Here is a 12,635-nt window from a genome sequence, read left to right on the forward strand (position 1 = left end):
CGTTGGGAAAACTGGCTAGCCATGTGCAGAAAGCAGAAACTGGACCCTTCCTGACACCTTACACTAAAATTAACTCCAGATGGATTAAAGACTTAAACATAAGACCTAACACCATAAAAACCCTAGAAGAAAACCTAGGCAAAACCATTCAGGACATAGGCATAGGCAAGGACTTCATGACTAAAACACCAAAACCATTGGCAACAAAAGCCAAAATAGACAAATGGGACCTAATTAAACTCCAGAGCTTCTGTACAGCAAAAGAAGCAATCATTAGAGTGAACCGGCAATCAACAGAATGGGGAAAAACTTTTGCAATCTACTCATCTGACAAAGGGCTAATAACCAGGATCTACAAAGAACTAAAACAGATTTACAAGAAAAATACAAACAAACCCATCCAAAAGTGGGCAAAGGATATGAACAGACACTTTTCAAAAGAAGACATATATGAGGCCAACAAACATTTGAAAAACTGCCCATCATCACTAATTATTAGAGAAATGCAAATCAAAACCACATTGAGATATCACCTCATGTCAGTTAGAATGGCGATCATTAAAAAATCTGCAGACAGCAGATGCTGGAGAGGATGTGGAGAAATAGGAACACTTTTACACTGTTGGTGGGAGTGTAAACTAGTTCAACCATTGTGGAAGACAGAGTGGTGCTTCCTCAAGGACCTAGAAATAGAAATTCCATTTGACCCAGCAATCCCATTACTGAGTATATACCCAAAGGATTACAAATCATTCTATTATAAAGACACATGCACATATATGTTCATAGTGGCACTGTTTACAATAGCAAAGAGCTGGAACCAACCCAAATGCCCATCGATGATAGCCTAGACAAGGAAAATGTAGCACATATACACTATGGAATACTATGCAGCCATAAAAAAATGATGAGTTTGTGTCCTTTGTAGGGACATGGATGAATCTGGAAACCATATTCTCAGCAAACTGACACAAGAACAGAAAATCAAACACCACATGTTCTCACTCATAGGCGGGTGATGAACAATGAGAACACATCAACACAGGGAGGTGAATATCACACACTGGGGTCTGTTGGGGGGGCCCAAGGGAAGGACAGTGGGGGGTTGGGGAGGTCAGGGAGGGATAACATGGGGAGAAATGCCAAATGTAGGTGACGGGGGGATGCAGGCAGCAAACCACATTGCCATGTGTGTACCTATGCAACAAGCCTGCATGATCTGTACATGTAACCCAGAACCTAAAATACAATAAAGGAGGAGGAAACAACAAGAACAAAAAAGATTTATCAAAGCCCAAAAAAAGACAGTTTTTTTTCTGTCTCTAAAGTTAGAAAATAGTGCCAAATAAGGCTTATTCCTGGGGAATCAGAAATAAACTCTTCTCCCTAGAGAAGGGTCTTCTCTTAGTCTTTGTTTTTTAAAAGCTGCAATTGTCCTGAGAAATGCAGCTCTTTGGGAATTGTGCTGTGGGAGAAGGCAATGTGTTTGGGGTGTGTTTGCTTTTGGGTGGTGCTTTCCCAAGGAGTAGTTTGGTCTGGGGTCCAGAAAATCTCTGGAAACTGAGCTTGGCTTCCCATCATCCTGCAAGAGTGGAATGTGCCTTGAACACTGAGTCACCCGCATGGTTTGCCATCTAACACTAGGGACTGCAAAAGACAATTTGTCATTCCAGTATTTATCAGCAAGTCCACCAGAGACCAAATGTTTGTGTCTTCTTGTTTTTCCTCTGTCACCCAGAAATCCCACTGTAGCTAGTCCTGCGTCTGGAGAATGGAATGTATGTACTGCATTCCTTTCCAGGATAGCTGATCAGGGTGCCTGCCGCCTTATCCTGTGAGAAATGTTGTTTATTGATCTTGAGTAAATCTGCAAGCCTACATTCCAGGACAGCTTGTTAAAATACTGGTCAAGTTAATATGTCATTTGATTAGTCCCTCATGGCTACCAAGGATTCCACAAATTTTATACATAAAAAAATATAAATTACATCCTCTTTTTCTCCCACTACTGTTAAACTATTAAGTCATTCAAATTTGCTGATTAATCTTAACATTTTTACTACAATTTGTTTTAAAAGAAAGCTGGGAGGCATGGCTACAAAGCTTGGCTCTGCCACCATGATCAAGTGGGCTGGATTTAAGTGTGCGGTTTCTCATGCGATGATATTAAATATTCTCCCAAATCCTTAAATAACTGGCCCCTTCTCAGCATTCAAGTGTCAGTTAAACTAGCAACACCTCAGAAAGGGCTTCCCTGACCAATGTAGGTACCTTCTTTTCCCCATTTTCCTGTTGCTCTCCATCCCATTATATCCTGATATTGCATTGTAACTTAATTTTGTATTTATTTTATTTTCATCATAGAACTGGTCGCTATCTGATGTTATCCCATTTATTATTATTGTTATTATTTGTTTCCTTTAACAAGAGGAACATATACTTCTTGAGATTTTTGTTGTTGTTGTTTGTTTTTCTTTTTGAGACAGAGTCTTGCTCTATCCCCCAGGCTGGAATGCAGTGGCACAATCTCAGCTCACTGCAACCTCCACTTCCTGGGTTCAAGCGATTCTCATGCCTCAGCTGCCCAAGCAGCTGGGATTACAGGCATGCACCACCACGCCCAACTAATTGTGTGTGTGTGTGTGTGTGTGTGTGTGTGTGTGTGTGTGTGTGTGTATTTTCAGTAGAGACAAATTTTCACCATGTTGGCCAGGCTGGTCTCAAACTCCTCACCTCAAGTGATCTACCCACCTTGGCCTCCTAAAGGGCTGGAATTTTAAGCGTGAGCCACCGTGCCTGGCCTATTTATCTTTAATGCCTGGCACATTTTCAGGCATAGAATAAACAGTCAATATGTATCTGTTGAAAGCAAAGTTAAATGAATGGGATTTGTCAATGGATTCTTAGGCATAACACCAAAAGCACAAGCAACAGCAACAACGAAAAATGGACAAATTGTACTTCATCAATATTAAAAACGTTTGTACACCAAAGGTCAATATCAAGAAAGTCAAGAGAAAACCTACAGAATGAAAGAAGATATTTCAAATCATACATCTGTAAGAGTTCAATATCCAAAATGTGCAAATAACTACAATTCAACAGCAAAAGGACAAACAACCCAATTTTTAAAAATGGGCAAAGGATTTGAATAAACATTTCTTCCAGTAATATATACAAATGGCCAAGAGGCACTTGGAAAGATCGTCATCACCACCCAACATAAGGAAAATACAAATCAAAACTACACTGAGATGCCATTTCATACCCACTAGGATAAACAGAACTACCGAATGGCCTAGCAATTCCACTTCTAGGTATACACCCAAGAGAGTTGAAAATAGGGAGTGAAACAGATGCTTCTACACCAACGACCATTGTAACTTTATGTGCGGTAGCCAAAGGTGAAAACTTGACTTGTCAACACATGGATCGATACACAAAATGTAGTATATCTGCATAAAGGCATAATATTCAGTCATAAGAAGGAAAGAAGTTTTAATTCATGCTACAACATAAATGAACTTTGAAGACATCATGCTAAATGAATAAGCCAACTCATAGTACAATAGCGTAAGATCCAAGTAATATGAAACATCTACAATAGTCAACTTCATAGAAACAGAAAGTATATTTAGAGGGCCTGGGATCGGGGAACAATAGAATTATTGCTTGATGGTTACAGAGTTTGTTTGGGGCAGTGAAAAAGTTTCGGAAATAAACAGTGGTGATGATGGATAATATTGTGAATGTAATTAATACCACTGAATTGTACACTTACAGATGGCTAAAATGGCAAATTTTAAGTTATATATAATCCGCCTCAAAAAGTTTTTAAAAATTCAAATAAATGAATGATTTACAATACCAGTTCTTTATCTTCTCCCAGATTAGATTTTTATTACCAATAGTTGAAATAACTGATGTTATATTTAAGCAGCTTTTTTTCCAACTTAGATTGTATTCCTAATATGTTTCGAGGTATATCAATGATTCTTGTATAACATTTACGTTGAATGAATGAATACATGACTTAAAAAATTTTTTTTTTAAATCAGCCGGATGTGGTGGCTCACGCTTGTGATCCCAGCACTTTCGGAGGCCAAGACAGTGGGTCACTTGAAGTCAGGAGTCCAAGACCAGCCTAGCAAATGCAGTAAAATCCCATCTCTACTAAAAATACAAAATTAGCTGGGCGTGGTGACAGATGCCTATAATCCCAGCTACTTGGGAGGCCAAGGCAGAAGAATCACTTGAACCCGAGAGGCAGAGGTTGCAGTGTGCTGAGATCACACCACTGCTCTCCAGTATGGGCGACAGAGCAGGACTCTGCCTCAAAAAAAAAAAAAATTTAAAATCAATCATTACATAAATCTAGCAAAGCATTTATCACTTAGTATCTGCCAGGACCAGGAAATACAAGGAGAGTAAAATATAGAAAATTCATTGCTCTAAATATTTTCTCCCTAGTAAGAAAAATCATATATATCCCTGAAGAAAATTGTGGTGAAAATGAAAATGCCTCCAGGCTGAGAACTTTTTTTTTTTTTTTTTTTTTTTGAGACAGGGTCTCACTCTGTTGCCCAGGCTGGAATGCAATGACATGATTGCGACTCACTGCAACCTCTGCTTCCTGCGTTCAAGTGATTCTCCCACCTCTGACTCCCAAGTAGCTGAGACTGCAGTCACGTATCACCACACAGGGCTAATTTTTGGTATTTTTTGGCAAAGATAGGGTTTCTCCATATTGGCCAGGCTTGTCTCAAACTCCTGATCTCAAGTGATCTGCCCACCTTGGTCTCCTAAAGTACTAGGATTACAGGCGTGAGCCACCACGCCCGGCCCAGGTTGGGAACTTTTGATGCTGGAAGCAAGCTTTAAAATTCTGTCTTATGGGAAGGCTTCTCTCAAGCACGGGCTAGGTTAAGCTCCCTGTCAAAGGTTCGTGCCCATCACAGCTTATGCTTTTTCAATAATGCTCCTTCAAATTGATGTCCCTAGCATAGTATGTGGCACGTGGTAGATTCTCAATAAAAACACATTAAATCCCAACAGGATGGCTCACCCCTGTAATCCCAGCATTTCAGGAGGCTGAAGCAGATGGATCACTTGAGCTCATGAGTTTGAGATCAGCCTGGGCAACATGGTGAGATCTTCTCTTTGCTAAAAATACAAAAAATTAGCCAGGTGTGGCGGCACACACCTGTGGTCCCAGCAGCTACTTGGGAGGCTGATATGGGAGGATTGCTTGAGCCTGGGAGGCAGAGATTGCAGTAAACTGAGGTTGTGCCACCGCATCCCAGCCTGGGTGACAGAGCAAGACTTCTTTTCAACAAACAAACAAACAAACAAAAGTATTAGGGAATGCAAGCCATAAATGTAGCCAGAGGATCCTAACTCTTCTAGGGCTTCATGACAAATTATAGAAATTTAACTTCATCTAGAACATCAAACTCCCTAGCTAAATTGTCAAATTAGAGTGGGCATTTTTCCCCATCTTTCATAGATATTCTCAGCCACATAGCTTTTTTAAGCTCAAAATCTTCAAAACAGCATGTATTTCTCTGAGTTACTGTGGGGAAAAAAATGTCCCATACAATTTATTCAAGGTTCCATTAGGAAACCCTATTAAACTGTTTTCCTCCAAACATATGTAGTCTTAGAGAGTATGGCTGTGTGTGTTTCTATGTCTGTGGAAGGTATACATGTCTTTGAGACATGTATCATTTCTATCCTGAAATGCTCCAGTTGGATTTTTCATAGAACTGAAGCACATGTTGCAGAGGACGAACGGCATTTAGAGGGATGGGGGAGGCAGAATCACGCTGAGAGCTACTGGGACTGAAGATTTCAGAAAGCCTGATGGAGGGAGCCTGGCTGACTACAGGGCCTCCTCCTCCTCTTCAGATCCCACGGGGCTCTTTCTCTGCAACTGTAGGCATCTTAATCTCTTTGAGCCTTGAGCCTTTGTTATAAAGGTAGGATCATTTGACCTGAATAATTTGATCATAGTAAGGGTTAAAGGAGGTGATGAGTAAAGTCTCTCACGATTTCGGGTGGTTAATTAAGCCATTCTCACCACAACCGCCACCACCATTTTCTTTCTGATAAAGTAAATGAAACAAGGCGTGTGATATAACAGGGACTAAACACCCCTATAAACCAGGCCCTCACCCTGTGCCCCACCATGGAGCCTAAGCTCTGTGATCTGCTGGATGCCCGGATCTGGGGACAGCCACAGAAGAAAGAAATGTGATCCATTTCTGAGGACCCAGGTCCCTGAGTTATGTATATATTCAGTTCACAAACTATCAACAGAAATTCCTGTCATATCCACACGTTTAACAGTATCCCCCTTCTCAAGTGCCCACTGGCACAATCAGTTTTAACATTTACTTTGAAAAAAGAACAACAGAGATTTTCTACCAAGCCCCTCTGCATTTTAATTCTGCCCTAGGGATTTTTGTTTTGTCTGGTTTTTCATTTAGGTGGACTTGCCCAGGGATGTTTTGTGTTGTTAGAAAGGGCCTGACTTCTGCAGCTATCTATGCGTGAATATAAATTTCACCAGTTTATAAGAAGGTTGGACTTTCCAAATGAGAGAGGAATGGCTTGTGCAATGCTTGGTACTAGTTTCCAAGGCTTCTGTTCTTTCACTCTCCAGAAAGAATTAGGTAGTGCCAGATTTGTTAGAGAATCATTTATTTTTATGAAGGACATGTATAAAGCTTGCACCAAAACAACAAGTGATAAAAGTGCAGGGTCCTGCCTCTTGCAAGGAAATTTCTCAGATGGCCAGGATGGATTTCAGCCAGTCGAGGATAAAACTGTTAAATTAGACCTCTGGCTAGGCATGAGACAGTCTCCATTTCCCATTTTCTGTGGCAGAAAATATAAACCAGTTTCCACTGGCAGTACTGGAGAAGATTTTCACAAGTGCATGAACAAAGTAAAATGAAATCTCAGGGACTGAATGAAAAGGGGACTCACTTTCTTATTTGCTGATTACATCAAGGGGAAGTTCTGCCTTGGCTCAGCCCCAGTGTGTCTTTAATTCTTCTCTGTTAAAAAGGGAGATTAGCAAGCATTAAAGAGAGAACAGGCTGCAGGCTAGAGCCTTTGGCAGGAGACAGTATCCAATTAGAAGGTAATCGAAAAAAAAAATACAGCGAAAATAATAAAATGTTTTAAAATTCTTATTGTGGCAAATGATATAAAGATTGCTTTTTATGTATTTCTATTTGGGAAAAAGTGAGCTGGCTGAAGGACAAATATTATGGAAATATTAAATCACATGTTCTTTTGGATATCACCTGGAAGATTCTGATACATCAGGGGTTCTGTCTATAACTATAACTTACTTTTTGCCCCTTTACTTCCAGCCTGAAGATAAAGAACAAACATGGGGAATTTTGAATTTCTTGAAAACTCTACAGGGAATAGAATAATGGCCCCATGGCTATTTCTTTCATGTTTACGGTCATGGCCTGTTTTTACTAGGTAATCTCTAAGACCCCTTTAAGCTGTAACTGCTCACTTTTTAGATTAGACTGTTGGGGCTCAAAGAGGTAATAGAATTTGCTCAAATTCATAGGACGAGGAAGTGGCAGACCCAATACAAGGACCCATGGCTTCTGTTCTCCATCTGCCGAGTGAAGCTGTCTAAGAAGGTTGGGACAATATTCCACTCTTCCCCAATTCCAAATGTGCTTTTATCCTGCCAAAACTACCCTGTAGGTATTGGCCAATTGGGAAAAGAGGGGCCTCGGCTTGCCAACTTCAAGGCCAAGACCATCTGGTGTGTGAGAAAGACATGTGTGCTGATGACCTCAGGGATGAGATGACACCAGCCCCAAAACCCCTGGAGATCCTGCAGTTCCGTTCATCCAAAGAGCCCAATGATGGTCTCTTCCTTCATATGACATAGGAGACTACCCTGTGTTTATCGTTCCCACAGCCCAGTCCCAGGGTGGGCCTTCTGTGACTGCTTCCCAGCCCCACCCTGTCTAAACATGCAGCCCCTACTGAGCTCTCTCCCATCCCGGCAGAACTTTGCTGAACCCCACTGCTGATAAAAGCCAAAAGCCATTTAACAAATGCCAGAGATGTCTGTGTCATTTTGTTTTTTAGATTTGGTCTCATTTACAGTTACAAGTCTACTTAATTTTTAACAAATTTTTAAAATTACAAAATTGGCATAGGAAAATTACTTTCTAGACTCACTTATCCAATAAGTCATCTTCCCATTTACAGTGGCATGCATGATACAACTGAGCCGTGAATGGTGCATTCATTCAAAGACCAAAACCTACAAAGAATGCATTAGCCTACGGTTTTACTCACAGGGCTTTTCTTCTTTTCATTTTGTAATCAGGACGCCTGGAAATTCTATAAAATCAAGTGCTTTGATATCAGTAAAGGAAACGCACCTTTATTTAACACACAAGCAAAACAGATCCACAGATTTATCAAGAGATTTCTGCTAGAATGATACCTGAGCTGGGATCATGAATCTTTTTGAAACTCATGTTAAAGATATTCCCTTAAGCACCAGAATTTACTCTCAGCAGTCTTGATAGACAATCCCAAATGTAACAAACAAATCATACGGATGCAGAACTGGGAAGACCAATTTACAAAAGGACAGGGGTAACTGTGTTCCCCTCTGTCTTGCTCTGTCTAAAATGTGGCTTTCACCCGCTGTTTCATTCTTCCATGAGAACTCCAAATGAAAGTGCCTATACAGAATGAAAAATCATACTGTGCTATCAGCAACCAGTTCAAAATCACTTCCTGAGCACACATGGTGCTCAAGCAAAGGACATTCAAGCACAGGACAAGAACAGCAAAGTAATCAAGAGCATTGCTGGGAGGTCAGACTGCCCTCATTTGAGAATTCTGGCTCCATTACTATCTAGTTCTAAGACTTCAGGCATGTGGCTTCACCTCTTCAAGCCTCCATTCCCTTATCTTCAAAAGGGAGATTATAACAAGTTCTTCCTTGCAGGTTGTGGAAAGATCATATAATAACTTTAGAATGTGCCTGGCACTACATTTTTATGGCTTTGATATGCATGTGCCAACAGTAATGAAAAATTTCTAGCAGCCTTTGAGCATGGTGGAGATTGCTCAGCCCAAGGTGAATAAACAGGGTCCTAAATTCTCTCTCTTGCCTCCTGCTGTACTTAAAATAGAATAAGTAGAATTCTCATTCCAGCTCACCTACTAATTCAAGATCTTAATATCAGGTAAATTACTTCCTCTCTATATTTACTGGGACTCTTTTGGTTCTATGTGGCAAAAACCCTACTCACACCATTAGACATAGAATGTAATTTATTAGATCATGCAATTGGGAAGCTCAGGTACCACCTTCAGGCACTTTTGGATATAGAGATTGTAAATGACAACCCTGATGACCTCCTGTTTTCTGATGCATTATCGTCACTCTTAGACTTTTCTAATTCATGGTTTTGTTTCTATTGTGTCTTGTTTTATAATCTATTGCACACAAGTCTCTTTTGCATGTTCCCATATCTCTGATCATGTCTTCCAATTCTGTTTCCCAAAAGGTAAATTTTTTTTCTTTCAGCTCTAGATGAACAAAGTCCTAGAAAAGAATTAGAAAGACCCAGCTTGGGGCTTGGAACAAAATGCTGGGCTAATGGACATGATTGGATAAATGTGGTTATGATTGTGTGGGTCTACATTATACACCCAACCATCTCTCAGTAGACTGACATTGAACAGCATGGAGTACATCCACAGGAGAAAGAGGGGTGTTCAAAAAAATGAGAATGGTTGTACACTCTCAGAGAATGAACTTCCCTATGTTGAAGGGTTTACACTGAGATGTAAGTGGTTCTTGATAAAGCAACCTGCTGGAATCTCAAGAAGAAAACAGAACATAATACTTTTCACATTCTTCTGTATTTTCTCAATTTTATTGTGCTTTATCACCCAAGAATTTGATATTCTCCTCAGTGAAGACTTTGCTAGCTAATTGTTTTGCTTTTGACTTTGAGACCCACTGAAGATCTTCAAAAATGCTTTCAATCTGAAAATTGAACATGATAAGATTGTTGTCAGGAAAGAAAACAATGGCTTTTATCAGTGTGGTTCTTGTATCTGGACCACAGTTTCAAATGTCCACCCTTACTCAATATTCACATCCCAAAGAAACAGGGAACTGACCTCCAAGGAGTAGTTTGTGGCCTTATTTCAACCCTAATCCCTTCCATTCCTTGTCCTCCAGAGTACTTTAAGTGCAGGAAATGCAGAGAAGAGGAAATCATATAGTCAGCTATTTCCAAGAGACAAACTTAAGATGAATTCTGGGATGTAATACTTTTAGGCTATTTGAGCTTAAAAGTCATGTTGCTTATCTGAACCCCTCCTGTAAAATGGGATAGGGTTAACTTTTGATAAGATTAAATGAAACACTGGGAAGGATACCTTCTGCTTCCAGAAAAGATGAATTAACAAGGATGACCCTTGTTCACCCTTGAAACACCTGAAACAAAGCAACAAACAAAAAGAGACAAAATATATAGAAAAACGGTTTTCAGAACTCTGTGCCTCAAACTGCAAAAAAATGATACCTGAAAGGTGGGTAAAGAGGATGACAGGACGGCAATGGCCCCAGCTTACATCTTTGAAAGGGCTTGGGCAGGCTGTGGAGCAGAGAAGGGGATCTCAAATGAAACCTGTCAGACTCTGAGTTGAATAATTGAGCTGAGTAACCAGGGAAAACAAGGTGGCTAGAGTATGCAGGGCAGAATCTTGGAAAGGGAAGAGCTGCACTTGGAGAAAACTCCAAAGATCATGAGATGGTCCTGCTTGAATAGTCAACAGAGCACTACTCAGTACAGGCATCTGAAGAAACGATTCCCAATAAAGGAAAGAATCATCCAAAACATCAAAGGGAAGATAGTCTGGTACTCACACAGGTCCAGAAATAGTCTTTTACCCCAGCTATAATCCACACTTCTTAGGGAATTGGGTAGAGCCCTCAATAAGCGCTTGCCTCCAGCATTGGGAATAATAAGCCCTAGACTGACCACTGCTCTAGATATGCCTAGGAAATAAATGATAAATACAAAGACCAAAAGATGATAAAAAATTGTTTCCAAGCAACGCCACTGCATCACAGAAAAATCTCAAGAACAGTTAGAGGAATACAAAAATATTCATTACACGATAAGGTGAATTCACAGTGACTAGTGAATTCACAATGACACATGACCAAGCACGTAATGAAACCAGAAAACATAACCCAAATTGAGAATAATTAATGCACTGAAAGTTACCGAAAACAGACATGCATGTTAGAATTAGAAGACAATGACGTAAAAATGGTAGTTACAACTATAATCCAAATGTTCTTAAGTTTTGACAAGATACTTTGACTCAAAAAGACAAAAGATATTTTTTTTAAAAAAAGATTACCATTCCACATCTAGAAATCAACTCTATAATGTCTAAGATGAAAAATACACTGGATGAGATTATTTCCAGATTAGACACTGTAGAAGAAAAGATTTGTAAACTTGGAACTATGGCAAAATAAACTACTTAAAATAAAATTCAGAGAGAAAAAACATCTGCGCGAACTAAAGGACAACTCAAAGCAGTCAAATATATATGTAACAGGATCCTGTGACGGAGAGGATAGGTAGAGGCAGAAATAACGTTTGAAGAAATTGTGGTCAATTGTTTTGTAAAATGTAATGAAAGTTGTTGTATACTTATAGACCCAAGAAACTCAATGTCTCCCTGGTACAACAGACACAAAGAAAACTATAGAAAGCTACCTCACAATCAAAATAAGCTCAAAAGTATCAAACTCATAATAAACACCTGCTTAAAATCAGCGACAAAGAGAAAATTTTACAAGCAGTCAAAAAGACAAGTTATGTCCAGGAAAACTAAACTAAGGGTAAAGGAAGATTTCTTATCAGAAACAATGCAAGTAAAAAAAACAGTGGAGCAACATCTTTTAAAAACTGAAATAAAAATTTAAAACTAGCAACCTAAAAGATACCCAGTAAACTATCTTTCAAAAAGTGAAAGTTAAATAAATACATCTTCAGACATACAAAAGCTGAAAATATTAATCACAAGCACAGACAAAACCAGTAAGTATTAAAGAAAATCCTTCAGGAAGAAAGAAAATGATATCAGATGAAATGGAGAGCATCATAAATCGTAGCTTAATGAGCACATATATAATATTTTTAAACTATTTAAACTGTCTGGGCACAGTGTCTCATGCCCCTAATCCCATTACTTTGGGAGACTGAGGTGGGAGGATAACTTGAGGTCAGGAGTTCAAGTCCAGCCTGGCCAACATGGTGGAAATCCATCTTTACTAAAAATACAAAAATTAGCCGGGCATGGTGGTAGGTGCCTGTAGTCCCAGCTACTTGGGAGGCTGAGGCGGGAGAATTGTTTGAGCCCGGGAGGCAGAGGTTGCAATGAGCCGAGATTGCACCACTGCCCTCCAGCCTGGGCAACAGAGCAAGGATCTGTCTCAAAAAAAAAAAAGATTAATTCAAAACAAGGCAGAAAAAGAGGATAAAGAATGGATGAAACAAAAGAAAAATGACAAGATGAAAAACTTTAACTCTAACAAT

This window comes from Sapajus apella, unplaced genomic scaffold (assembly GCF_009761245.1).
Source record: "Sapajus apella isolate SASKATOON/1434 unplaced genomic scaffold, GSC_monkey_1.0 scaffold15, whole genome shotgun sequence".
NCBI lineage: Eukaryota > Metazoa > Chordata > Mammalia > Primates > Cebidae > Sapajus > Sapajus apella.